Source organism: Pelmatolapia mariae, linkage group LG3_W (genome assembly GCF_036321145.2).
Source record: "Pelmatolapia mariae isolate MD_Pm_ZW linkage group LG3_W, Pm_UMD_F_2, whole genome shotgun sequence".
Classification (NCBI taxonomy): Eukaryota; Metazoa; Chordata; class Actinopteri; order Cichliformes; family Cichlidae; genus Pelmatolapia; species Pelmatolapia mariae.
The window spans coordinates 550,076-574,977 of NC_086229.1; the positions used below are offsets into that span (position 1 = coordinate 550,076).

A 24,902-nucleotide genomic window follows, 5' to 3' on the forward strand; every position below is an offset into this window, starting at 1 on the left:
AAATCCTCTCTTCATTTGCTGCTCTCTGGTTATTTGTGGCACAACTTCAACATTTAATACAAAATATTTGTCTCAAAAAGCATTGCACTGTGACACAGTCCTACATATCAAACTGAGAAAACAGTCTGCTTTGATAGTGGACTTCTATACAATCATGGACTGTAAAACAGAGGCAGGAGCCACCCTCTCTCTCCTGCGCTGTACGGCTCAACTCACATACAGCAAACCTGCACTGATTCTACATATGTCACATTCCCATGATGCATCACAGGCTGTTTGATTGGATCTTTTTCATTGAGGATTTGTAATGTGGACAAACAGATGTTACTCTCACCTTTGACACTGAGAGTCACTGATTTCTGTAGCAGCATGTGTCCATCCTTGTTGTAGACGGTGCAGGTGTAGACTCCACTGTCAGTGAGTTGGAGGTCTTTCAGGGTCAGATTGAGGTCTCCATTTTTTATTTGCTCGTTCTTCACTTCTGTGCGACTTTGTATGTAAGACTGGTTTTGGTCTTTCTGATAAACGTGGACTTTCTTGTCTTCATGTTTCCACTCCGCTGTGACGTCCTGAAGCTTGATATCAGTTGTAAATGGCAGCAGGACAGACTGAACCCCTTTAACTGTTTCCACCATCTGAACCTCAGGAACTGAGAGGAGAATATGAGACAGACAGACAGATGTCAGTGAAGGTGATCCTCCATCATCTACAGTTATTATAGTTTGATACTTTCATTGTTTTTATTTAGCGTTGGCCTTTTCTTTTGAATTCAGTTTAGTTTCTGTGAGTTTCCAGAGTGGGTTTGCTTCTTTCACTTTTGTTTTGATTGTGTGTAAATGTTTAGTTTTTGTTTAACTTTTATTATGTGAACTCTTAGTTTTAGTCTCTAAATTCTTTTTTCTTACTTATAAATATTTTGGACGGTGGACAAACAGCTGTAACACTCACCTCTGACACTGAGAGTCACTGATTTCCGTAGCAGCATGTGTCCATCCTTGTTGTAGACGGTGCAGGTGTAGACTCCACTGTCAGTGAGGTGGAGGTCTTTCAGGGTCAGACTGAGGTCTTTAGTGTTCAGTGGGTCTTTCTTCATCTCAGTGCGCTGTTTCTGATCTTGGCCCTTTAAGTGACACTGGTCTTTACCAATCTGATACTCATGGACCATCTTGTTTTTGTGTTTCCACTCCATTTTGACATCCTGGGTGAAGCCTTCTTTGATTTGAAAGGGCAGCAGGACAAACTCCTTCCCCTGTGTCACCTCCACCATCTCCAGCTGGTACTCTAAAGAGAAAACAGAGGAGAACATAGTCAGAGAGACAACATCCTTTACATCTAGATGACTCATTGTAGAGACGTCAGGTCTGAACTTCCTGGAGCCAGGAGATTTTCTGACTGAGGCCAGACCCACAAAATCAGGCACTTCCTTTGATAGATCCAAATCTTGTACCGGTTAAAGGACTCAGTATAAGATTTGGGCACCGATGAGCTACTAGAAGATGGATCTTCAAAGTCCTCATCCCCACAATGTTGTGCACCATCAGACTCTTCTCTCTCATTACATGAGCCAGTAAAAATTTTTGGCTTCTTCATTAGTTGGGAATGCTTCCCTAATTTTGTGATTGTTAGTCTATCTTTGTCATGGCCTTGAGCTGTTTGACCTAGGGTTTTTAAGTCTTTTAGCAGTCATGTCATTTGTAAAGTTTTTATTTAAATATTCTGTTTGGTTCTTCATTTGTGTGTTTTTAGTGTTTATGTTTTATAATTGTACTTTTCTTAAGTGTTTTTAGTCTACTTCTTAGTTCTGGGTTGTATTAGAGTTTAGTTTTTCTCTCAGTGTCTCTTGTTCCATTTTTTGTGTGTCTGCATTTCCATGTTTAGTTATCACTTCTCACTTCCTGCTTTATTGGATAGTTATTCATCCCTTGCTCTTTACTGTGAGTTTTACTTCCCTCATCTTATTATCTGTTCTTTTACATCTGTGTCTCATTTTCCCAACTGTCTCTACTCCCCTGATTACCCTTCTCTGTGTGTATATATAGTGCTGATTTCTCTCAGTCCTGGTCAAAACATCAACTCTACTTCTCAGTGAATTTTCTTCATGTACTTCTGCTGTATTTCTTCTATTTCTTTCAGCCCAGTGTATTTCCAAGTTCCATGTTCCGCTAGTTATGGTTTTCAATTTTCTTGTACACGTTATATGTTCCACTATTTGATTTTCCTCTAAAACAGCCTAACAAAGATTCAAATCCTCTCTTCATTTAGAGCTCTCTGGTTATGTTTGCCATAACATCAACATTAAATATAAAACAAGCTCAAACTGAAAGAGCACAAAGAGCTATCAATTTAAAATATATTGGAATTAATAAACATTAGACTATGATAGAGTCCTACATATCAAACTGAGAAAACAGTCTGCTTTGATGGTGGACTTGTTCTGTTTTCCTACAGAGCACCACGTCATCTTCTTATATCAACATCTGCCAGTCTGTGTACAGGGAATGAGGAAACCCCGTTCATTTACTGAGATCAAGAGCAGACTTTCCAGTGTAAGACTTCATAAATATGTGACCATGAGCTGACTCTGGAACAGCTTCTATACAATCATGGACTGTAAAACAGAGGCAGGAGCCACCCTCTCTCTCCTGCACTGTACGGCTCAACTCACATACAGCAAACCTGCACTGATTCTACATATGTCACATTCCCATGATGCATCACAGGCTGTTTGATTGGATCTTTTTCATTGAGGATTTGTAATGTGGATAAACAGATGTTACTCTCACCTCTGACACTGAGAGTCACTGATTTCTGTAGCAGCATGTGTCCATCCTTGTTGTAGACGGTGCAGGTGTAGACTCCACTGTCAGTGAGTTGGAGGTCTTTCAGGGTCAGACTGAGGTCTCCATTTTTTATTTGCTCGTTCTTCACTTCTGTGCGACTTTGTATGTAAGACTGGTTTTGGTCTTTCTGATAAACGTGGACTTTCTTGTCTTCATGTTTCCACTCCGCTGTGACGTCCTGAAGCTTGATATCAGTTGTAAATGGCAGCAGGACAGACTGAACCCCTTTAACTGTTTCCACCATCTGAACCTCAGGTACTGAGAGGAGAATATGAGACAGACAGACGGATGTCAGTGAAGGTGATCCTCCATCATCTACAGTTATTATAGTTTGATACTTTCATTGTTTTTATTTAGTGTTGGCCTTTTCTTTTGAATTCAGTTTAGTTTCTGTCAGTTTCCAGAGTGGGTTTGCTTCTTTCACTTTTGTTTTGATTGTGTATAAATGTTTAGTTTTTGTTTAACTTTTATTATGTGAACTCTTAGTTTTAGTCTCTAAATTCTTTTTTCTTACTTATAAATATTTTGGACGGTGGACAAACAGCTGTAACACTCACCTCTGACACTGAGAGTCACTGATTTCCGTAGCAGCATGTGTCCATCCTTGTTGTAGACGGTGCAGGTGTAGACTCCACTGTCAGTGAGGTGGAGGTCTTTCAGGGTCAGACTGAGGTCTTTAGTGTTCAGTGGGTCTTTCTTCATCTCAGTGCGCTGTTTCTGATCTTGGCCCTTTAAGTGACACTGGTCTTTACCAATCTGATACTCATGGACCATCTTGTTTTTGTGTTTCCACTCCATTTTGACATCCTGGGTGAAGCCTTCTTTGATTTGAAAGGGCAGCAGGACAAACTCCTTCCCCTGTGTCACCTCCACCATCTCCAGCTGGTACTCTAAAGAGAAAACAGAGGAGAACATAGTCAGAGAGACAACATCCTTTACATCTAGATGACTCATTGTAGAGACGTCAGGTCTGAACTTCCTGGAGCCAGGAGATTTTCTGACTGAGGCCAGACCCACAAAATCAGGCACTTCCTTTGATAGATCCAAATCTTGTACCGGTTAAAGGACTCAGTATAAGATTTGGGCACCGATGAGCTACTAGAAGATGGATCTTCAAAGTCCTCATCCCCACAATGTTGTGCACCATCAGACTCTTCTCTCTCATTACATGAGCCAGTAAAAATTTTTGGCTTCTTCATTAGTTGGGAATGCTTCCCTAATTTTGTGATTGTTAGTCTATCTTTGTCATGGCCTTGAGCTGTTTGACCTAGGGTTTTTAAGTCTTTTAGCAGTCATGTCATTTGTAAAGTTTTTATTTAAATATTCTGTTTGGTTCTTCATTTGTGTGTTTTTAGTGTTTATGTTTTATAATTGTACTTTTCTTAAGTGTTTTTAGTCTACTTCTTAGTTCTGGGTTGTATTAGAGTTTAGTTTTTCTCTCAGTGTCTCTTGTTCCATTTTTTGTGTGTCTGCATTTCCATGTTTAGTTATCACTTCTCACTTCCTGCTTTATTGGATAGTTATTCATCCCTTGCTCTTTACTGTGAGTTTTACTTCCCTCATCTTATTATCTGTTCTTTTACATCTGTGTCTCATTTTCCCAACTGTCTCTACTCCCCTGATTACCCTTCTCTGTGTGTATATATAGTGCTGATTTCTCTCAGTCCTGGTCAAAACATCAACTCTACTTCTCAGTGAATTTTCTTCATGTACTTCTGCTGTATTTCTTCTATTTCTTTCAGCCCAGTGTATTTCCAAGTTCCATGTTCCGCTAGTTATGGTTTTCAATTTTCTTGTACACGTTATATGTTCCACTATTTGATTTTCCTCTAAAACAGCCTAACAAAGATTCAAATCCTCTCTTCATTTAGAGCTCTCTGGTTATGTTTGCCATAACATCAACATTAAATATAAAACAAGCTCAAACTGAAAGAGCACAAAGAGCTATCAATTTAAAATATATTGGAATTAATAAACATTAGACTATGATAGAGTCCTACATATCAAACTGAGAAAACAGTCTGCTTTGATGGTGGACTTGTTCTGTTTTCCTACAGAGCACCACGTCATCTTCTTATATCAACATCTGCCAGTCTGTGTACAGGGAATGAGGAAACCCCGTTCATTTACTGAGATCAAGAGCAGACTTTCCAGTGTAAGACTTCATAAATATGTGACCATGAGCTGACTCTGGAACAGCTTCTATACAATCATGGACTGTAAAACAGAGGCAGGAGCCACCCTCTCTCTCCTGCACTGTACGGCTCAACTCACATACAGCAAACCTGCACTGATTCTACATATGTCACATTCCCATGATGCATCACAGGCTGTTTGATTGGATCTTTTTCATTGAGGATTTGTAATGTGGATAAACAGATGTTACTCTCACCTCTGACACTGAGAGTCACTGATTTCTGTAGCAGCATGTGTCCATCCTTGTTGTAGACGGTGCAGGTGTAGACTCCACTGTCAGTGAGTTGGAGGTCTTTCAGGGTCAGACTGAGGTCTCCATTTTTTATTTGCTCGTTCTTCACTTCTGTGCGACTTTGTATGTAAGACTGGTTTTGGTCTTTCTGATAAACGTGGACTTTCTTGTCTTCATGTTTCCACTCCGCTGTGACGTCCTGAAGCTTGATATCAGTTGTAAATGGCAGCAGGACAGACTGAACCCCTTTAACTGTTTCCACCATCTGAACCTCAGGTACTGAGAGGAGAATATGAGACAGACAGACGGATGTCAGTGAAGGTGATCCTCCATCATCTACAGTTATTATAGTTTGATACTTTCATTGTTTTTATTTAGTGTTGGCCTTTTCTTTTGAATTCAGTTTAGTTTCTGTCAGTTTCCAGAGTGGGTTTGCTTCTTTCACTTTTGTTTTGATTGTGTATAAATGTTTAGTTTTTGTTTAACTTTTATTATGTGAACTCTTAGTTTTAGTCTCTAAATTCTTTTTTCTTACTTATAAATATTTTGGACGGTGGACAAACAGCTGTAACACTCACCTCTGACACTGAGAGTCACTGATTTCCGTAGCAGCATGTGTCCATCCTTGTTGTAGACGGTGCAGGTGTAGACTCCACTGTCAGTGAGGTGGAGGTCTTTCAGGGTCAGACTGAGGTCTTTAGTGTTCAGTGGGTCTTTCTTCATCTCAGTGCGCTGTTTCTGATCTTGGCCCTTTAAGTGACACTGGTCTTTACCAATCTGATACTCATGGACCATCTTGTTTTTGTGTTTCCACTCCATTTTGACATCCTGGGTGAAGCCTTCTTTGATTTGAAAGGGCAGCAGGACAAACTCCTTCCCCTGTGTCACCTCCACCATCTCCAGCTGGTACTCTAAAGAGAAAACAGAGGAGAACATAGTCAGAGAGACAACATCCTTTACATCTAGATGACTCATTGTAGAGACGTCAGGTCTGAACTTCCTGGAGCCAGGAGATTTTCTGACTGAGGCCAGACCCACAAAATCAGGCACTTCCTTTGATAGATCCAAATCTTGTACCGGTTAAAGGACTCAGTATAAGATTTGGGCACCGATGAGCTACTAGAAGATGGATCTTCAAAGTCCTCATCCCCACAATGTTGTGCACCATCAGACTCTTCTCTCTCATTACATGAGCCAGTAAAAATTTTTGGCTTCTTCATTAGTTGGGAATGCTTCCCTAATTTTGTGATTGTTAGTCTATCTTTGTCATGGCCTTGAGCTGTTTGACCTAGGGTTTTTAAGTCTTTTAGCAGTCATGTCATTTGTAAAGTTTTTATTTAAATATTCTGTTTGGTTCTTCATTTGTGTGTTTTTAGTGTTTATGTTTTATAATTGTACTTTTCTTAAGTGTTTTTAGTCTACTTCTTAGTTCTGGGTTGTATTAGAGTTTAGTTTTTCTCTCAGTGTCTCTTGTTCCATTTTTTGTGTGTCTGCATTTCCATGTTTAGTTATCACTTCTCACTTCCTGCTTTATTGGATAGTTATTCATCCCTTGCTCTTTACTGTGAGTTTTACTTCCCTCATCTTATTATCTGTTCTTTTACATCTGTGTCTCATTTTCCCAACTGTCTCTACTCCCCTGATTACCCTTCTCTGTGTGTATATATAGTGCTGATTTCTCTCAGTCCTGGTCAAAACATCAACTCTACTTCTCAGTGAATTTTCTTCATGTACTTCTGCTGTATTTCTTCTATTTCTTTCAGCCCAGTGTATTTCCAAGTTCCATGTTCCGCTAGTTATGGTTTTCAATTTTCTTGTACACGTTATATGTTCCACTATTTGATTTTCCTCTAAAACAGCCTAACAAAGATTCAAATCCTCTCTTCATTTAGAGCTCTCTGGTTATGTTTGCCATAACATCAACATTAAATATAAAACAAGCTCAAACTGAAAGAGCACAAAGAGCTATCAATTTAAAATATATTGGAATTAATAAACATTAGACTATGATAGAGTCCTACATATCAAACTGAGAAAACAGTCTGCTTTGATGGTGGACTTGTTCTGTTTTCCTACAGAGCACCACGTCATCTTCTTATATCAACATCTGCCAGTCTGTGTACAGGGAATGAGGAAACCCCGTTCATTTACTGAGATCAAGAGCAGACTTTCCAGTGTAAGACTTCATAAATATGTGACCATGAGCTGACTCTGGAACAGCTTCTATACAATCATGGACTGTAAAACAGAGGCAGGAGCCACCCTCTCTCTCCTGCACTGTACGGCTCAACTCACATACAGCAAACCTGCACTGATTCTACATATGTCACATTCCCATGATGCATCACAGGCTGTTTGATTGGATCTTTTTCATTGAGGATTTGTAATGTGGATAAACAGATGTTACTCTCACCTCTGACACTGAGAGTCACTGATTTCTGTAGCAGCATGTGTCCATCCTTGTTGTAGACGGTGCAGGTGTAGACTCCACTGTCAGTGAGTTGGAGGTCTTTCAGGGTCAGACTGAGGTCTCCATTTTTTATTTGCTCGTTCTTCACTTCTGTGCGACTTTGTATGTAAGACTGGTTTTGGTCTTTCTGATAAACGTGGACTTTCTTGTCTTCATGTTTCCACTCCGCTGTGACGTCCTGAAGCTTGATATCAGTTGTAAATGGCAGCAGGACAGACTGAACCCCTTTAACTGTTTCCACCATCTGAACCTCAGGTACTGAGAGGAGAATATGAGACAGACAGACGGATGTCAGTGAAGGTGATCCTCCATCATCTACAGTTATTATAGTTTGATACTTTCATTGTTTTTATTTAGTGTTGGCCTTTTCTTTTGAATTCAGTTTAGTTTCTGTCAGTTTCCAGAGTGGGTTTGCTTCTTTCACTTTTGTTTTGATTGTGTATAAATGTTTAGTTTTTGTTTAACTTTTATTATGTGAACTCTTAGTTTTAGTCTCTAAATTCTTTTTTCTTACTTATAAATATTTTGGACGGTGGACAAACAGCTGTAACACTCACCTCTGACACTGAGAGTCACTGATTTCCGTAGCAGCATGTGTCCATCCTTGTTGTAGACGGTGCAGGTGTAGACTCCACTGTCAGTGAGGTGGAGGTCTTTCAGGGTCAGACTGAGGTCTTTAGTGTTCAGTGGGTCTTTCTTCATCTCAGTGCGCTGTTTCTGATCTTGGCCCTTTAAGTGACACTGGTCTTTACCAATCTGATACTCATGGACCATCTTGTTTTTGTGTTTCCACTCCATTTTGACATCCTGGGTGAAGCCTTCTTTGATTTGAAAGGGCAGCAGGACAAACTCCTTCCCCTGTGTCACCTCCACCATCTCCAGCTGGTACTCTAAAGAGAAAACAGAGGAGAACATAGTCAGAGAGACAACATCCTTTACATCTAGATGACTCATTGTAGAGACGTCAGGTCTGAACTTCCTGGAGCCAGGAGATTTTCTGACTGAGGCCAGACCCACAAAATCAGGCACTTCCTTTGATAGATCCAAATCTTGTACCGGTTAAAGGACTCAGTATAAGATTTGGGCACCGATGAGCTACTAGAAGATGGATCTTCAAAGTCCTCATCCCCACAATGTTGTGCACCATCAGACTCTTCTCTCTCATTACATGAGCCAGTAAAAATTTTTGGCTTCTTCATTAGTTGGGAATGCTTCCCTAATTTTGTGATTGTTAGTCTATCTTTGTCATGGCCTTGAGCTGTTTGACCTAGGGTTTTTAAGTCTTTTAGCAGTCATGTCATTTGTAAAGTTTTTATTTAAATATTCTGTTTGGTTCTTCATTTGTGTGTTTTTAGTGTTTATGTTTTATAATTGTACTTTTCTTAAGTGTTTTTAGTCTACTTCTTAGTTCTGGGTTGTATTAGAGTTTAGTTTTTCTCTCAGTGTCTCTTGTTCCATTTTTTGTGTGTCTGCATTTCCATGTTTAGTTATCACTTCTCACTTCCTGCTTTATTGGATAGTTATTCATCCCTTGCTCTTTACTGTGAGTTTTACTTCCCTCATCTTATTATCTGTTCTTTTACATCTGTGTCTCATTTTCCCAACTGTCTCTACTCCCCTGATTACCCTTCTCTGTGTGTATATATAGTGCTGATTTCTCTCAGTCCTGGTCAAAACATCAACTCTACTTCTCAGTGAATTTTCTTCATGTACTTCTGCTGTATTTCTTCTATTTCTTTCAGCCCAGTGTATTTCCAAGTTCCATGTTCCGCTAGTTATGGTTTTCAATTTTCTTGTACACGTTATATGTTCCACTATTTGATTTTCCTCTAAAACAGCCTAACAAAGATTCAAATCCTCTCTTCATTTAGAGCTCTCTGGTTATGTTTGCCATAACATCAACATTAAATATAAAACAAGCTCAAACTGAAAGAGCACAAAGAGCTATCAATTTAAAATATATTGGAATTAATAAACATTAGACTATGATAGAGTCCTACATATCAAACTGAGAAAACAGTCTGCTTTGATGGTGGACTTGTTCTGTTTTCCTACAGAGCACCACGTCATCTTCTTATATCAACATCTGCCAGTCTGTGTACAGGGAATGAGGAAACCCCGTTCATTTACTGAGATCAAGAGCAGACTTTCCAGTGTAAGACTTCATAAATATGTGACCATGAGCTGACTCTGGAACAGCTTCTATACAATCATGGACTGTAAAACAGAGGCAGGAGCCACCCTCTCTCTCCTGCACTGTACGGCTCAACTCACATACAGCAAACCTGCACTGATTCTACATATGTCACATTCCCATGATGCATCACAGGCTGTTTGATTGGATCTTTTTCATTGAGGATTTGTAATGTGGATAAACAGATGTTACTCTCACCTCTGACACTGAGAGTCACTGATTTCTGTAGCAGCATGTGTCCATCCTTGTTGTAGACGGTGCAGGTGTAGACTCCACTGTCAGTGAGTTGGAGGTCTTTCAGGGTCAGACTGAGGTCTCCATTTTTTATTTGCTCGTTCTTCACTTCTGTGCGACTTTGTATGTAAGACTGGTTTTGGTCTTTCTGATAAACGTGGACTTTCTTGTCTTCATGTTTCCACTCCGCTGTGACGTCCTGAAGCTTGATATCAGTTGTAAATGGCAGCAGGACAGACTGAACCCCTTTAACTGTTTCCACCATCTGAACCTCAGGTACTGAGAGGAGAATATGAGACAGACAGACGGATGTCAGTGAAGGTGATCCTCCATCATCTACAGTTATTATAGTTTGATACTTTCATTGTTTTTATTTAGTGTTGGCCTTTTCTTTTGAATTCAGTTTAGTTTCTGTCAGTTTCCAGAGTGGGTTTGCTTCTTTCACTTTTGTTTTGATTGTGTATAAATGTTTAGTTTTTGTTTAACTTTTATTATGTGAACTCTTAGTTTTAGTCTTGTCAGGGTCCTGGGTCTGAGCGACCCAGGGACCCTGAACAGTTTTGGACTTATATTATAATGTATGTATTTTGTATTGCTGTCCCTCGTTCTCCCTGCATATGTGTGGGTGTGGGTGTGTGTGTGTATGTGGGTGTGGCCCTGGCAGGTGATTGGCCACACCTGAAGACCATGTCACACCTGCAGCTGATCAGGCCTCGTTGGAGGAGCTACTTGAGAGTGTGGTGGAGCTCTCTCCGACGCGGGATCATTGCGTGACTTGACGTTAGTCTCCCGGCTAGTCAGTCAGATTGTCCTCCCGCATTGTGTGTCTGTCTTATGGCTGTCTGTTTGTCATATCCCCAGGAGAAGCAGGGAGACAAGAGGACGAGCGAGCACGGGGTGCTCAGACACCAAGGAGCGGGGACACTGACACTGGGAGAAGGACACGTCACGGGAGTCGGGAGTGCACAGAGGATTAACTATTGTTTTCCTTACCACTGTAAATAAACGCACTGTTTACACACAGAGCACCGCGACTGGGTCCTCATTCCTCACACCCCCCACGGTCTGCCAGCCAGACCGTGACAGAATGATCCCGCCAAGCATGGACCCAGCGGTCTCTGAGGAGAGGCTCAGGAGGGAGATTATGGACAGAGTTTATAGACTGTGTGAATTGTGGTGGGAGAAGCCCGCGGAAATGTTGCGTCGCGCCGTGGAGAGGTTGCTGCAGGATACGCTTTTTAAGTTTCCCTGGCTGATGGACTCCCTCAATGCAGTCGTCCTGGATTTCCTCCTCTCAACCCTCCACCTCCACTCTCCTCCTCAGGCTGCTCACCGGCTCGGACAGCTGGTGGATTCGCAGCCTGATACGCCGGCCCCGACGTCTACCCAGAAACGACGTTCGCGCCGCCGGTGCTCCTCACCGCAGCCGAATTCACGGTCATCTCAAGTGCCGGCTGTGGTGAGTAACACGGACAATATTTCATTTCTCTCACAATCTGTTTTTGTGTCTGTAGTGGATGCTGACGCTGCTGTAAGCCAGCCGTACGCACAGGTAGCACCACCTCGGTTGGCGGTTTCCACACCACTCGCTGCATCACCATCTGCAGCTGTAGTGCCACCGCTGTCTCATCTCCCTACAGCCACTACTCAACCTTCTTCTTCACCACCCGATCCTGCTCAGCCCGAGCCGGAGGAGCCCGCGCCGCCAGCTGCGAAGCCCTGCGAGCCGGAGCGGGAGCTCGGAGAGCGGGAGGAGCCCGCGCCGCCAGCTGAGGAGCCCAGCGAGCCGCCAGCTGAGGAGCAGGCTGGTCCGTACTGTCACGGCGAGTGAGATGAGTCGTGTGGAAAAGGTAAAGGAGGATCCAAGCGCAGGCAGTCGTGAAGGTGTGAAGGTGATTTATTGACACAAAAAATATAGAGAGGCAAACGACAAAACGGAGAACTAAACTATACTGGGACAACTAAACTACAGAGCATGAACAAGAACACGAACCTGAACATAAAGCAAGGTGGACAACGGTACAAGATGGTGACAGCAGGGAACACACGGAAGAAACATGGTGGACACACAGACGGACCAGCAACTACAATGACTGAAGACATGACTTAAATACACAAAGAAACACAGGGAGATTACACACAGGTGGTGGACACAGCTGGGAGTAATTAACGAGACGAGACAAGGGAGGTAAACTGAACACACTCACATGAGACGCAGACCTTCACAATAAAACAGGAAACAAGAACACTACACCAAGATGCAGACCTGACACTGAGAGACAGACAGAGGAAGACACATGGAACTTGAACTAAACCTGCAATAAACATGAGAACACAAACCCTACGAACTAATACCTAAACAAGAATAACCAAAACATAGATTGATAATCATCATCATAAGAAAAGAATCACAAATGCAAAATACACCAAAACATAACAACTCAAAATACTGGGTCCAACGGACCCAGAACCGTGACAAAATGTTTAGTTTTTGTTTAACTTTTATTATGTGAACTCTTAGTTTTAGTCTCTAAATTCTTTTTTCTTCCTTATAAATCTATACCTATCTTGGACGGTGGACAAACAGCTGTAACACTCACCTCTGACACTGAGAGTCACTGATTTCCGTAGCAGCATGTGTCCATCCTTGTTGTAGACGGTGCAGGTGTAGACTCCACTGTCAGTGAGGTGGAGGTCTTTCAGGGTCAGACTGAGGTCTTTAGCGCTCAGTGGTTCTTTGTTCATCTCAGTGCGGCCTACATAAACCTGATCCTGTTTCTGACTGCTGTTGTTACAGTGAACCATCTTTTCTTCAGGGTGAGTGAGTCTCCACTCCACTTTGATCACCTGAGGAAGCTCACCTGTAATTTTAAACGGCATCAGGACAGACTTCTGACCTTGTGTCACCTCCACCACTACTGACTGGTAGTCTGTGAGGAGAACAAAGCAGAACATGAGCTGTACAGACAGAAACAATGAGAGACGTCAGCATGACAGACTCAGTTTGGTTGAAGATCAAGGGGACTGAGATCCTCTGGCTCATCTATTAGAAAGAGTAGATGAGACTGAACATCCAGCCTTTTATAGCTACAGACATACAGAGTGCTATAATAGAATATTTTGCTAATAGTTAGTCATGCATAAATCTATTCTAAATCTATTATGTATGGAATTTCAGGAGCGGGACCACGCCTCCAAACACGCTCCTTCCGGCTGTCATCTATATAGGTTCCCCCCAGTTCCGCAAGCTGATCATTCTCGTTTACGTGCCCCACCCTCCCTCCATCCTTCTTCTCCATTCTTCACCTTCTTCATTTCTGTTTATTACATGGGGATCTGCCAGGTCCGTGAGCCATCGCCAGAGGCCTTCCCCAAACCGCAGCTCAATTCATGTCAAAGCATTCACTTTTACCTACTAAAATGCTGTCAAACTTAAAATGAGGACGTGGGCCCAGCGAGTGAAATGAAATATAAGGGATGAAAAAATGAAAATTGGGTAATGTTTAAACTTTGCCTTTAATTTTGTGCATGCTGAGATAGAAAGAGGAACTGTTGAGACTGATTGTGAAATATGCCAACAATGTGCAGGCAGGCGTGTGCAGCACGGTGGCACGATGGTTAGCACTGCTGCCACTCAGCAAGAAGGTCCTGAGTTCAATTCCACCATCAGGCCGGGATCTTTCCGTGTGGAGTTTGCATGTTCTCCATGTGTTTGTGTGGCCTATCTCCCACAGCCTAAAGAAAGGGGATCGGTTAATTGACTAATCTAAATTACCCATAGGTGTGAATGGTTGTGTGTTAGCCCTGTGACAGACTGGCGACCTGTCCAGGCTTTACCCTGCCTCTCGCCCTGTGACAGCTGGGATAGGCTCCAGCCCCTCTGAAAAGCATAAGTGGAAGCGAATGGATGGATGGGTGTGTATTTATACATGGACTTTGATAGAACATTTATGAAGCACAGAAAATGTTAGCAAGGGGAGAGAGAGAGAGTGGAAGCACTGCACATGCCCAAATGAGTTTATTAGGAAGGTTCAGGGTTCTGTTAGGGTTAGAAATCTTTGATATTGTATTTAAATTATTAAATAAAGCTGTTTTAATGATTTTCTTTATACACAATGCAAATGTGGAGCCTTCCTTCTATTGGATTTTGTACATATTGGAATTTTGAACTGAGCACTTCAAAAAGACTTTGCATAGAGCACTACTGCACCAACACTGTAAATAAACTCAATGAACTTTCATTCCTGACTCCTGCGTTTGAGTCCAGTCAGACAAACCATGACAGCTTGATCTCATCTGTCAGTCATTGGAAACAGTAATACAGCTATGTACTTATGATTTTAACTAAATTACTGTATTAATGCAGTATTTTCAGTTCCATGTTTTCCTCTTTAACCACAGGTGATCCAATCAAAGGTAACAACACAAAACATTTAACAGGAAATATTTAAATCCTCTCTTCATTTGCTGCTCTCTGGTTATTTGTGGCACAACTTCAACATTTAATACAAAAGATTTGTCTCAAAAAGCATTGCACTGTGACACAGTCCTACATATCAAACTGAGAAAACAGTCTGCTTTGATGGTGGACTTGTTCTGTTTTCCTACAGAGCACCACGTCATCTTCTTATATCAACATCTGCCAGTCTGTGTACAGGGAATGAGGAAACCCTGTTCATTTACTGAGATCAAGAGCAGACTTTCCAGTGTAAGACTTCATAAATATGTGAACATGAGCTGACTCTGGAACAGCTTCTATACAATCATGGACTGTAAAACAGAGGCAGGAGTCACCCTCTCTCTCCTGCACTGTATGTATTAGTGATGGGAGTTCCAGCTCTTATTCATGGAGGATTTGTAATGCAGACAAACAGATGTTACTCTCACCTTTGACACTGAGAGTCACTGATTTCTGTAGCAGCATGTGTCCATCCTTGTTGTAGACGGTGCAGGTGTAGACTCCACTGTCAGTGAGGTGGAGGTCTTTCAGGCTCAGACTGAGGTCTCCATTTTTTATTGGCTCGTTCTTCACTTCTGTGCGACTTTGTATGTATGACTGGTTTTGGTCTCTCTGATAAACGTGGACTTTCTTGTTTTCATGTTTCCACTCCGCTGTGACGTCCTGAAGCTTGATATCAGTTGTAAATGGCAGCAGGACAGACTGAACCCCTTTAACTGTTTCCACCATCTGAACCTCAGGAACTGAGAGGAGAATATGAGACAGACAGACAGATGTCAGTGAAGGTGATTCTCCATCATCTACAGTTATTATAGTTTGATACTTTCATTGTTTTTATTTAGTGTTGGCCTTTTCTTTTGAATTCAGTTTAGTTTCTGTGAGTTTCCAGAGTGGCTTTGCTTCTTTCACTTTTGTTTTGATTGTGTGTAAATGTTTAGTTTTTGTTTAACTTTTATTACGTGAACTCTTAGTTTTAGTCTCTAAATTCTGTTTTGTTACTTATAAATCTATACCTATTTTGGACGGTGGACAAACAGCTGTAACACTCACCTCTGACACTGAGAGTCACTGATTTCCGTAGCAGCATGTGTCCATCCTTGTTGTAGATGGTGCAGGTGTAGACTCCACTGTCAGTGAGGTGGAGGTCTTTCAGGGTCAGACTGAGGTCTTTAGTGTTCAGTGGGTCTTTCTTCATCTCAGTGCGCTGTTTCTGATCTTGGCCCTTTAAGTGACACTGGTCTTTACCAATCTGATACTCATGGACCATCTTGTTTTTGTGTTTCCACTCCACTTTGACATCCTGGGTGAAGCCTTCTTTGATTTTAAAGGGCAGCAGGACAAACTCCTTCCCCTGTGTCACCTCCACCATCTCCAGCTGGTACTCTAAAGAGAAAACAGAGGAGAACATAGTCAGAGAGACAACATCCTTTACATCTACACTGTAAAATCTAATTAGTTCCCAGAACTCAAAAAAATTATGGAAACTCGTTGCCTCAAAAAAATTGAGTAAAGCTTAGCTAAAAATGACTAAGTTAGGACAACGTATTTATTTTGAGTACCCTGTACAAGCTCATTTGTTCCCAGAACTCAAAAAAATTGGATCAAGTTTACGTAAGATGACCAAGTTAGGGCAACTTACTCATTTTGAGTACACTGTACTCAAAATGTACACAGCCGTGTTAGTTCCCAGAACTCAAAAAAATTATGGAAACTCGTTGCCTCAAAAAAACTAAGTAAAGCTTACTTAGGATGACTGTTAGGACAACTTATACATTGCAAGTCTGCAGTATTAAGAATAACTTGATATTTCTGACTGTACAATACTAATTGTTAACCTACTGACAAACATTTCAAGTTCAACTAAATGAAAAAACAATTTGTGGTACCATGAATATGATTAAAAATAATTAACAACAATTTTTGTAATGATGTTAAAATGAGCACAACTTTTATTTTCAAACACAACAAAGTACAACAGCCAACATACTGGACACTGTTCTGCTGAATAAAAATTATATTGCCATCGCTGTTATAATCTTACAATGAAACAAAGTCTCAGATGTAATTATTCTGAAAATAAGTTTAGGTCTACCACAAGTTTGTTTTGTACTTACATTATTTATATAATCAAAATAAAATATTTATTGTTCTGTCACAAGTGCAGTCTCTAATTTAAACAACACATTTGTTTTTCATTCCAACACAGGAGCTGGAATGTTGTAATATTTTAAGGATGGCTTGTTTCCAGTCCAGGCATTACTGCCTGAATGACTGTCATGGATCGAGGTGATCCAAATGTAGGTGCAGAAGAAAGTCTTTAACTTCCCTTAAGTACAGTGGCAGTGGATGTGGGTTGGAGATGCAATGAGCTTGAACCTGCAGGTGACCACCTTCACTGACCACACCATCTGTGATGGAGGACTCATCTCTCCTGGTGTCCTGCAAGCAAACAATCATATTTTTTGGAACATGAACTTAATTGCTTTCTTAAAACATTTTTTTCTGCATTTGGTATAAAACAGACTCCAATTTAGACAATCTCAGGCCCCCTCCCCACCGGAGAGGTGACATTCAATGTCCCAAATTCTCAGTCTAGATAGCCGTGACCACCACGCAACACACAATATTGTCATGAAAGCATCATTTTAAAAAGGGCTATGCAAACATGGGCAATAACTTTCATTCTAATGATCTGCAAAATGATTTGGGCACAAAACAAATTTTGCTGTTAGAAAACTTGCAGACTTCACTATATACAGTGTAGACCCTCTAAACTAAGTTTGGGGGATGTGAACTTTCAAGAAATGCAGACCAAACTGTTGTTGTTTGTTTACTTACACAGCATGTCTTGTAGAATTAACTGGAGTCACAGCAACAGCATAGTGCAGTCATATCTCAAGTCTAATAACAGAAGACAGGAAAAATCAGTAAAGAAACAACTTCCCCAAACCAAAGCACAAACAAAACAATAAGTAAAACAGGCTGATCTAAAGTATGATTAAAGTTCAGCCTGATTAATATAAATGTCACTGACAGTTGCTAATATATTGGAAAACCAAAATACTTACCACTGAGTTGATGTCTTCCTGTCCAACAACAGGAGTGCTGGTCCAGAGCCTCAAAGACAGTAAGAAGCAAGCAGAGGGAGAAAAAACAGAACATTTTTCAGAAACTGATTTGATCCTTAATGGCTGTGCAATCATTGTAACATAGAGTTCGCTTATGTTGTTAAATAAAGGCTAGATTTGACATTAATAGATGCCACAGATGTTCTAAAGCTGCCACAAAGCATGAAAACGTCGGAGCATTTTTGCAAATATGTGATGTCTTGATAAATCGAGCAGATATTTGAAATTCACACAGCTACATTCTCGCCTGAAAATATCTTAAAAGTTTATTTTGTGACCCAGAAAAAGTAATACGTTTTTCAGCAGTGCTCCTCCGCCATTGCCGCGCTTACAAGTACGCACAGGCTCCGACAACCATGGCCGACAAATGCGATCCTCCTTTTCACCAGACTGCCCTTTCTGGGTCACAAAATAACCTTTTAAGATATTTTCAGGCGAGAATGTAGCTGAGTAATGCTCAAATATCTACTTGATTTATCAAAATATCACATATTTGCAAAAGTGCTTCCACGTTTTCGGAGAGCTCCGTTATCCACCCCCCACACCCCTAACGGCTGCACCTCCCAAAGAATTTTGTCTGGGCTCTTATCTCACTTATTTATTTCAAACGATCAACAGAAAATTTCACCACATAGTTTTATGTAAGGTTTTTAAAGCTGTGGTGTTAATTTTTAAGTAACATGAGCACAGCGGCAGCAGCAACGCTAGGCTAACACTAACTAGCTAGCAAGATTATAAACCTGGTGCTAAACTAAGAGAAGCCACAAAATCAGTTTGAATAAGAGTAAACATTTACTCACCAAGTCAGTAAAGATCCACAGCAATGACAACAATAATATCTCCAGGTTTGCTCAATATATTCCATAACAAATGCTGGCGCCATGAACATGCGGACTGATCCGGGAGGGAGGAGGACGGTAGTCACGTGGCATTTTCAAAACACATCTTTCATCCTTCCGCCCTGAGAAGCAAAACTTCCAGCTTACTTAGTTTTTCTAAGTTAGGACAGCTCAAATTAATCGAGTTTATCAGCATTTTTGCATAAAAAGTACTGGTAACTTATTTAAATTGAGTTCTAATAACAAATTGATAAAAATTGAGTTCAGCCTATTTAATATTTTTAATTAAACACAATATTACATTTTACAGTGTAGATGACTCATTGTAGAGACGTCAGGTCTGAACTTCCTGGAGCCAGGAGATTTTCTGACTGAGGCCAGACCCACAAAATCAGACACTTCCTTTGATAGATCCAAATCTTGTACCGGTTAAAGGACTCAGTATAAGATTTGGGGACCGATGAGCTACTAGAAGATGGATCTTCAAAGTCCTCATGCCCACAATGTTGTGCACCATCAGACTCTTCTCTCTCATTACATGAGCCAGTAAAAAATTTTGGCTTCTTCATTAGTTGGAAATGCTTCCCTAATTTTGTGATTGTTAGTCTATCTTTGTCATGGCCTTGAGCTGTTTGACCTAGGGTTTTTAAGTCTTTTAGCAGTCATGTCATTTGTAAAGTTTTTATTTAAATATTCTGTTTGGTTCTTCATTTGTGTGTTTTTAGTGTTTATGTTTTATAATTGTACTTTTCTTAAGTGTTTTTAGTCTACTTCTTAGTTCTGGGTTGTATTAGAGTTTAGTTTTCCTCTCAGTGTCTCTTGTTCTGTCACGGCCTGGGGGATCAGCGAGACGCTGATCGATCTCTCCTGTCTTTCTCTCTCTCTCTCTCGTGCTCTCTCTCTCTCTCACCTTCTCTCTGTCGCCGGGGCGGAACTCATTGTGGGTTCACGCCCTCGGCCCACGCCCACGGAGATCATCACACCTGACGTCCATCAAGGGGAACGGCATTTCAGCCAGGAGAGGACTGCTGGTCGTTGCTGGATCATTGTCTGCAACGCGTTAGTGAAAGTCGAACTTCAGTGCAAGATAAGTCAAGAGTTTTCTGTGAATATCGGTCTCATTCCTGTCTCCTGTCTACAGACCCCCTGGACCACCCCTCTCGTGTGAATCTGTGCGTCAAGTGTGAAAGAAGAGGACAGCCGTTGTGAATGTGGCGAGTTGGAGAACGAGTGTTTCCCCCCTTGGATTTCCCTGGAGCCCGTCCCTCACATTTCTGAACATAGCACTACCCCGCACTCTCTGTATATACACATTGGTGACCTCTGTAAATAAATCCCTGTGGTCAGCTATTTCAGGAGTCCCGCGTTTGAGTCCCCTACATTGAACCTTAACATAACGATCCAGCCAGAATATGGACTCAGCGGACTCTGCCGCCCAGCAGCGCACCCCCACGGCCGAGGAGGTTTTGGAATGCCACGAGCAAATGCTGCAGCTCCTCAATCAGCAGTTGGCCACTCTAACGCAGGCTTTTGCTGAGTGCATACCCCTGGTAAGCCCAGCAGCCTCTCCTCCCTCTGTCTCCTCACAGTTACCGGCTTCTGAGCCTTCGGCACCCGGATCTTTGGCTTTGCCTCATCACACTCCCTTGGAGCCCCCGGAGCAAGCATTGCCAACACCTGAACTCTTCGCGAGTGAGTTTCACAAGTGTGCCGGTTTTCTGACCCAAATAACCATACAGGTTAGACAGTTACGGAGGACATATGAAACCGATGACGCTAAGATTGCCTTTTTTGTCCAGCTGTTACGCGGACTGGCTTTAAACTGGGCTCAAGCTGTTTTGAGAACGGACGCCAGCATCTCGTACCAGGATTTTCTTGCTAAATTTAAATGTGTGTTTGAGAGAGGTACTGGGGCTGACGCAGCAGCTCACCGTTTACTGAATCTTAAGCAGGGAAGACGAAGTATGGCGGAATACTCCATTGAGTTCTGGACGCTGGCCGAAGAGACCGGGTGGGGGCAGCCTGCATTGATAAGCACCTTGCTGAATAATGTGTGTGATGAGTTAAAGGGCGAACTAGTTATGAGAGAGTTACCTAAAACTTTGTCTGATGTGATAACGTTGTGTGTGAAGGTGGACGAGCATTTACGTGCATGCCGCAGAACTGAGGACTACGTTTCCCAGAGGTCTCTGGGCCGCGGCGAGGCAGCATCGGGCGGAAGCTTGGTGTTCGCTCGCTCTGCGGTATAGTATCACTTCCTGTTCCTGCTCAAACACAGTGGTGTTTCTGAGTAGCTTTTCTGCTTAGCAATTTAATTTAAATCTCTTGATACATCCCTTTTTCATAGTATAATCTTAACGTGCTTCATCTGAATCACCCTTTCTGTGTGCTCACTGCCTAATTTATAGCCAAAGTATTCACTCACTGTCTCTGTACTGTTTCGCTAGCTTAGCTTAGCTCGTAGCCGACTCGTTAGCACCATGGCTACTTCACCTGTCCCTCCTGCACTTTCCTGCTCATTGTGTCAGATGTTTAGTTACTCCTCGGCCTCCTTTAGCAGTAGTGATACCTGTAACAAATGTAGCATATTTGCAGCTCTGGAGGCCAGGATTACTGAATTGGAGACTCGGCTTCGCACCCTTCATTCACCCGTAGCTAGCCAGGCCCCTGTAGCTGGTGCAGCCGAAGATAGCGTAGGCCCCGCTAGCTGTTCCCCGGCAGACCCCAAGCAGCTGGGGAAAGAGGGTGGCTGGGTGACGGTGAGGAGGAAGCATAGTCTTAAACTGAAGCCCCAGGTACACCACCAACCTGTTCATGTGTCTAACCGTTTTTCCCCACTCGGCGACACACCCGCCGGGGGTCAAACTCTGGTAATTGGCGATTCTGTTCTCAGACATGTGAAGCTAGAGACACCGGCAACCATAGTCAATTGCCTTCCAGGGGCCAGAGCAGGCGACATTGAAGGAAATTTAAAACTGCTGGCTAAGGGTAAACGTAAATACAGTAAGATCATAATTCACGTCGGCAGTAATGACACCCGGTTACGTCAATCGGAGGTCACTAAAATCAATATTGAATCGGTGTGTAACTTTGCCAAAACAATGTCGGACTCTGTAGTTTTCTCTGGTCCCCTCCCCAATCAGACCAGGAGTGACATGTTTAGCCGCATGTTCTCCTTAAATTGCTGGCTGTCTGAGTGGTGTCCCAGAAACGATGTGGGCTTCATAGATAATTGGCAAACCTTCTGGAGGAAACCTGGTCTTTTTAGGAGAGACGGCATCCATCCCACTTTGGATGGAGCAGCTCTCATTTCTAGAAATATGGACCAATTTATTAAACTCCCCAAAATATGACTATCCAGAGTTGGGACCAGGAAGCAGAGTTGCAGTCTTACACGCCTCTCTGCAGCTTCTCTCCTCCTGCTACCCCCCCAAAAACCCATCTCCATTCAGACTGTGTCAGCTCCCAAACAGACAAAAAACAAACTAAAAACCAGCAATAAACAACTTAAACATAAAAAATCACAAAGAAAGAACAATACAGTATCCACATCTGAACCAAAGAGTAAAACAATGAAATGTGGATTATTAAATATTAGGTCTCTCTCCTCCAAGTCTCTGTTAGTACATGACTTAATAATTGATCAACAAATCGATTTACTCTGCCTTACAGAAACCTGGTTGCAGCAGGATGATTATGTTAGTTTAAATGAATCAACACCCCCGAGTCATTCTAACTACCAGAAACCTCGAAGCACAGGCCAAGGGGGCGGTGTGGCAGCAATTTTTCACACCAGCCTATTAATTAACGAAAGACCAAGACAGACTTTTAATTCATTTGAAAGCCTGATGCTTAGCCTCGTCCACCCCAGCTGTAAAACTCAGAAACCAGTCTTACTTGTTATCATCTATCGTCCACCTGGGCCTTACACAGAGTTTCTCTCTGATTTCTCAGACTTTTTATCGGATTTAGTGCTCAGCTCAGATAAAATAATTATTGTGGGTGATTTTAACATCCATGTAGATGCTAAAAATGACAGCCTCAACATCGCATTTAATCTGTTATTAGACTCAATTGGCTTCTCTCAAAATGTAAAAGAACCCACCCACCACTTTAATCACACTCTAGATCTCATTTTAACATATGGCATAGAAACTGAACATTTAACAGTGTTTCCTGAAAACCCTCTGCTGTCTGATCATTTCCTGATAACATTTACATTTACAATAATTGATTACACAGCAATGGAGAGTAGACTTTATCAAAGTAGATGTCTTTCTGAAAGTGCTGTAACTAAGTTTAAGAATATAATCCACCCACTGTTATCTTCTTCAATGCCCTGTACCAACATAGAGCAGAGCAGCTATCTGAACGCTACTCCAACAGAGGTCGATTATCTTGTTAATAATTTTACCTCCTCACTACGTACAACTCTGGATACTGTAGCTCCTGTGAAAACTAAGGCCTCAAATCCAAAGTCCCTGACTCCGTGGTATAATTCTCAAACACGTAGCCTAAAGCAGATAACCCGTAAGCTGGAGAGGAAATGGCGTGTCACAAATTTAGAGGATCATCATTTAGCCTGGAGAAATAGTTTGCTGCTTTATAAGAAAGCCCTCCACAAAGCCAGAACATCTTACTATTCGTCACTGATTGAAGAAAATAAGAACAACCCCAGGTTTCTCTTCAGCACTGTAGCCAGTGTTGGGATTTTGAGATTCTTTTATTGTTATCATATAATCTGTCTTATGATAAATGCATTGATGACATGTTTTACAGTATTATTTTATCAGTAATATTGTTTACAGGGTTCATATTGCATTGAATAGGTTTGTCATCACATTCATTCTATTCACAGGAAGAGTTCATTTTATACACATTGCATATCTGTGCTTGTTTAGAGTTGATGTTCTATCCAAGAGGGTTTTAAGCTTCACTGGTGAGAGTGTCCAGGTGATACATGTTGAGGGAAGATGAGAACATAGCAGGTTAATTGCATGCATGCTTACAATACACATAAATCTAGTAGCAGGCCTGAGCGAAGGCCCGAGTGTCTTCTGCTTCTTATTTGAGACCTGCGCCAATTCAGTCTGCTTAGAGATTGAGGACGAGGGTCAATTATTAGCCCTTAGAGGCCCTGAAGCTTGAAGTTGTTACCTTAAAAGGAAGGTGTTATCAAAAAGAGAAGTTATATGTCTGTTTATAGTTATTAAGATGTACAAGATCTACCCTTGTCTGTAAACAATGACTGTACACAATGTATTTTTGACTTGTATTGACGTGTACGTGGGGGCGTGATCCTCTATGCTATAAAACCAGAACCCAGTGTATTTTTGTCAGAGCAAAACAGGCCATATGCTGATGGTTGTTCTCCGTTGTCAATAAACTCATCGTTTGATTGCACTTGTCTGGTGCCTCCGTCGTTTGTTGTCTGATCTGCAGTTGAATGATCTCGCTTCATTTGGTGGAGGATGCGGGCAACTAAAGATCAGCAGAAAGAAGTACAGGTGTTTGTTGTCGAGGCGGAGGTCGAGGCCAGATCAGGTGATCGAACGGCATACGTCACGGTGATCGCTTGACTATTGGGCCCGCAAAAAGGTAAGGCACAAACCTCTTAAACTGAAATTGTGCTGTATTGGATTATAATTCTAGAATATGTAGTCAAGTGGTCATCCGTTGATCTCTGTTTTGAGTTTTGTTTGAAACGAAAACCTTTGTTGCAACGAAAGTGAAACTTAAGAGTAGTGTTGTGTTCACAGTCGCTCGGAAAAAGCAGTACTGAGCTAAAAGTAATTTGAGTGTTGTGTTCACGGTCGCTCGGAAAAAGCAGTACTGAGCTAAAAGTAATTTGAGATGTTGTGTTAAGAAAATAGAGAGAAGAGAGATTGAGCTGTGATTGAGGAATAAAGAGATTATAAGTGTCTAAAAGTCACGGAGCCGGAGGACTCCACCCCCGGGAAAGACGTTTCCTGGGTATTAAACTGGGGGAAGGGCCCCACTGAGATTTTGTGGCCTCAGATATATCCCTGGTGATCGCAGAGGATCATTGTTAGGGAGACACTTAATTAAGAGAAAGAGAATAAATACCGGACGAGAAGGTCCGAGGATTTGATACATGTTTCTAAGAGAATAAATACCGGACGCGAAGGGTCCGAGGTGTTGATATATGATTTAAGAGAATTCAAGTCAGCCGCGAGCCGATCAGTAAAACAAATGTGGCCGAAGGTTGGATCTGATATGAGGCGAACAGAGGACTGGTCTAAAAAGATTAAAAGGTACGCACAAACCTGTTCAATAAGCAAATTTGTGC

At 41.8% G+C, this 24,902-nt stretch overlaps 1 protein-coding gene across 1 annotated transcript in view; it reads right to left on the reverse strand.

The window, feature by feature from the left end:
- LOC134624133 (junctional adhesion molecule-like) overlaps positions 1-24,902 on the reverse strand; it is a 201,842-nt gene that overhangs the window by 31,438 nt on the left and 145,502 nt on the right. The gene's annotated exons all lie outside the window — the stretch shown is intronic.